This window comes from Daktulosphaira vitifoliae, unplaced genomic scaffold (assembly GCF_025091365.1).
Source record: "Daktulosphaira vitifoliae isolate Bord-2020 unplaced genomic scaffold, ASM2509136v1 Scaffold_2, whole genome shotgun sequence".
NCBI classification, from domain to species: Eukaryota; Metazoa; Arthropoda; class Insecta; order Hemiptera; family Phylloxeridae; genus Daktulosphaira; species Daktulosphaira vitifoliae.
The window spans coordinates 2,556,795-2,561,918 of NW_026099573.1; the positions used below are offsets into that span (position 1 = coordinate 2,556,795).

General features: G+C 23.1%; 1 long non-coding RNA gene across 1 annotated transcript in view; it reads left to right on the forward strand.

The window, feature by feature from the left end:
* The window catches only part of LOC126898906 (uncharacterized), a 6,959-nt gene extending 3,851 nt beyond the window's left edge, over positions 1-3,108 (forward strand). The window contains exons 2-3 of the long non-coding RNA XR_007702425.1: positions 2,477-2,707; positions 3,028-3,108. This is a non-coding gene — a long non-coding RNA (uncharacterized LOC126898906). The remainder of the gene's footprint in view (positions 1-2,476; positions 2,708-3,027) is intronic.
* The last annotated feature ends 2,016 nt before the right edge of the window (positions 3,109-5,124 follow it).

Below are 5,124 nucleotides of genomic sequence, written 5' to 3' on the forward strand. Positions count from 1 at the left end.
CATCTTAAAATGTAGACCTTAATATTTGAAAAAACGGTAGCACGGTAGAGTCATGGACTAGTGGGATAAGTATAAATGATACTTGGCAATAATTAAAATCACCATCATAAAAAACGCTTCGATGCAAATCTGTAGATAATCTTTAATTTTAAGATATTGGTTGATTATTCTAGAAGCAAAATTAACTCCTGTTTCTATCATAATTCCTAATTAGTAATTCAATGATTTTTAAGTATAATTTATGAATAAATATCTATTAAAGCAATTCAACGTAGTATGAAATTGATACTTAATAATTTAGTATTGTAATTTGTACGGAGAAATTATAAAGTAGATACTTTTATGGCAAACATGTATAAAATTTGAAGGGTTTGATGTAACACTTTTCAAAAAAAAATTGTTTGTTACTTATTGGCCTACAAGGAATTTTTATTAGAGACTAAAATATACTTTTCTAAACCCATTTTCGCGCCTATTAAAAATCTGCAATTAGAGTTTCGCATATAGACTAAATAATAACAAAATCCTACTAATATAAAAAACACGTAACAAGTAGAAGGTATAGGAGACTGGTGCAGATTTGAATGAAAATTACATTTTGATTTTTAATTTTTTTTTTTTTGCATTTAATTTGAAATATAATGGTCCTGTTAAATTCTCATAATATTTTAACATCACACTGTAACTGTTTAAAATCTATATCATTGAATAATAGTTTATTATAAAATGTTAAACATAAGTTACTTTTTATTCAAATGTGCCCCATGGTAGGGCTACATTTTAATTAATGCGGGGCACATTTGGATGAGTCTTTATATTAAAAAGTTAACACACATAAAATATCCAATAAGTAAAAGTATATTATTTTAATACATTTTCTTAGTAGGTACTTATATAATATAAAACATAACAGTTTCTCTAGAAAAATTAAAATTAGGTTGTTACCTACCTACTTGTTAACAGAAAATTAACAAAGTAAATTAACAAGTCTTTAATTTCTTATAGATAAATAACAAAATATAAAACAACAGTTTTTCTTGAAAAATTAAAAGTAGATAGTTACTTACGTACCTACTTGAAAATATTAAAAATAACCACATCTCAATATCTGCTTTTGTTACATTGTCTGTATCTTGTATATGAGGATATATAAATGTGTCACCCAGAATTCTTTTTAAATAAGAAATTTCATAACGGTTTTGGTCAACATCATCAACGCATCTATTATGTGCAGTATATCAATGCGAGTAATTAATTAAACACCAAGAGTTGCATAGAAATTCTTAGTAAGACTTATATTTAAATGATTTATTACAATGAAACATTTTCTGATCACATATCAATCTAAAAAATAGGATATTTTATTTCACATAAAATTTTCTTTTTAATGATATAAATTCTAAACTTACAAGTTAAGCTAAAATTGTGTTTAAAAGTTCGACATTTTTAAATTATAAACTTTTATAAATATCAACTTTAAAGAATAAGTTAAAAATGTCATTTTGAATTGAAATTTTGCACAGATTATTTTCAACGTATTAGAAATCAATAATAACTTGATAAAAAAATGTTTTTTCATGTGTTTCTAATTAGTAATAATCTCAAAAAAGAGTTGATAGAAAAAATCTAATTTCTGATTTGAAATCGGCGTAAAAATTTGGTTTAATAAAATATATATTGGTCTATGATCATAAACAAATTTATGATTTTACTGTGTAGTTCAGTATAAAAACGAATTTTATACTTCTATTAATTTGGAGATATTTAATTTAAAAAGGTTTTTTTAAAGTAGCCATTTTTTACACTAGCGTAATTTTGAGATATTTGTCTGAATTTTTAAAATTAATGCTTATAAAATAAAAAATAATCTAAGTAAGAAATTGGATGGTCAGTAACAACTTTTGAACCAGTACTTTGAATTTATTAACATTTTTATCAATAGGCGAGAGGAGAGTTGTGACCAAGATATTGATTAATGATAAACATTATTATACCCGTACCTCACCTCCAGTCTACATATAATATACATATATACGTATATTTTAAAATGGTAATAAATTCCGAAATAGTAGATCAAAATTTTCATCATCAAATAAATATTTTAATTATATTATTTTTTATATTATAAGGTAGTTCAATATTTATGTCACTATTTAAAAATACTCCTCAGCATCGAAGCTAAAATTAAGTTGAAACTCGTATAAGGCTTAAAGATTTCTTATTTAGGAATGAATTAAAAAGCTAACTAATAAATGATAAATCGAAAAATATATAAATCTAAAAAATAATTTTTTTAACTTAAATATTATTTTAAGAGAAATCGAGTGGCTAGAGTTTAAAAAATCATTCCTTTACAAAAAAAAATTCACAGTTTTCATTAACAATCTAAAATATTTATTGCTAGTATAGTCTGTATGGGATAGATTTAGAAGAAAAAATAAGTTTAAATTTGATATGTTTAATAAAATAATTTAAGAAAATATTCTTGAAGAAGAAAACATTTCTACTGACGAGAAAGATAACATTTTGGAAAGTTTACTTGACTTTTATTTCAACGGAACAGACATTATTTCTATATCATTAGTCCGCAAATTATTAGAAATGAAATGATATGAAAATAACTGACTAACAATTAAATGACTTCTTGTTTAGTAGAGGAGCTAACGAAAATGGCTGCATAGACTTCAAAAGTAATTATTAGATTACGGTATGATTAACATTTTTTTTAAATTAATTAACTGTTGGACTTGATAAATAAATTCAAAATAAAATTATTTAAATTTGATAGTTGGCAATTTTATACTATATTATTAGATTCAATAAAAATAATTTCCTCTGCTTTTCATTTTTTTGTGTTTTTGTCATTATATTAAAAATCTTTATTCGATGAATGTAATTATATGCATAACTTATTTTATTTGGCACGTGCTGTTTCTTTAAGTCTTCTAAAATATTGATTTTAGTTTTATTTTTTTTAAATATTTATTAATAAATAATTTGAAAAAGTAAAAATTGATTTTGTTTCAGGTTTTATGAATAGAATGAAACTCATTTTTGTAAATTACGAGTACTAAAGGAATTACTAAAAATATCAATGTTGTAAAGAACTATAGTACATATTTAATATATATGAATATATGTTATTTTATAAATAATTAATATTTGTTTAAAATTATACTCCTGAATATATCTCATTTAGATTTTCTTTAACGTTCCATTAAATTATTAATGTAAAAGTGACTGATAAATGTTGAAGGAAGAAGAGGTAAAGGAAGACCAAAAAAGAGATGGAAGGATGTTATTGAATGTGATATGAGAACAGCTGATGTAAGTGTAGATAATGTTGGGGGGGGAGATCGTTTCGAGTGGAAATTTAGGATAAGGGTGGCCGACTACAAGTAGCTGTGATTAAGGCGAGGAAAAAGAAGAAGATAAGTGTATAATGGTTTTAAATTATCATAATCACTTCTTTTAATGTCAGGTTTTTGAATTGTGATTACTGTAGAGCTGTACCATGAAAAACTAGTTAGATAGATAAAAAATACTGTGTTTAAATTTGTTATGAACCAGTCAATCATTTTATTAATTTATATTCTAATAACAAGGAAAGGTTGGGTTATTTTAAAAATACATAAAAGTATGCAAAAAATTGTAAAAAAAGTTAATTTTTTTAATATTCAAAGTACTGGGCACCTCAGCTCTATTTTTAATTTTTAAGCATATATATTGAATTTTGTGATATATAAATAAAACATTTTTTTTTTCGCAATACTGGTATATTATTTTTTAAGTGTAGTTGATACAAATAACTAAAATGTTTGTACAACAGAATAATAGTATACTTCGCCATTGTTGCATAAAATTTAACATTTGTCAAAAATGGTTGTAATTATTAGGGAAACTCCATTCACAATTGTGATAATTTCACATGTTTATAGATGGTTTTATTCTATAAGATAGGGTAGTTCCCCTTTAAAGGTGTAGATTTGAGATAATGAAAAAAACCCCACCCCCAAAATTTTTTTTTATATCATTATTTTATCAATTAGATACTTAAAAAAGTGACACTCAATTACTTATTTGTAGAGAATTTTATAAAGAAGAAGAAAAATATATACATGTTTTTACTAACGCATATAATTACATATAGCCAACTTTTAAAAATCATTTTTTTCATTAAGCACTTTTAGAGTTAGATGTACTGACACCTCATTTTATAGTGCAACAAATAATAAAATAAAAATAATATAAAATGTTCAGTGTATACTTTTTTTTAAAAATGATACCCCCCATTTTATTGGAATAATGATTTTTTCATAAAAATGAACAGTTTAAAATTGTATTTATTTTGATAATCCATTATATATTAAGTTTTTTGTAAGAGAAAATTATATCTAACGGTAGAATTTATGGGTAAAATTAACGTGTATATTAAAAATATTATACTGACGTTTGGGAATTTTTAGATTATTTCTTACAGTGAAATTAATCTAAAAAGTCGCCTAGTCTAAATTATTTGAAATAAATATTTAACTATAAAATTATTATCATTTAACACTACGTTTTTAAAATATTGTTTAACTTCTATACAAGTATTTTTTTTTACTCAAAATTTGTGATTATAAAATTTTCTGTTTCGTTTCCTTTAGTTAAAAAATTATTTGTTTATATAATATTATTACAAAATTTAAATATTTCATAGTTGAAATTACTAGTATCAATAAAAATCGATTTATCATTTAAATTTATTATCGTTAAGACATTAAAAATGATTTATAAACGTGTGATTAAACTTACAATTTTTTTTTTGTTGTGACGTATTTTACAGTTGCTAAACACACATATCTATATTATTAATTGAAATAATTTTAGAANAAACACACATATCTATATTACTAATTGAAATAATTTTAGAACTATAAAAAAATTTTCTATAGACATTTTGTGATGTGATTGAGCTATTAAATTTAATTACAGCATATTTGGTTGTAATTAATAGATTAATAAGAGTATGTTTTCCATAGTTATGATAAAGATATATTAGATACTTCTAAAATATATTAGGATATAGAAACAGAGTTCAACAACATACTCCTCCGTGCAAAGACGGGTCTCAATAATTTT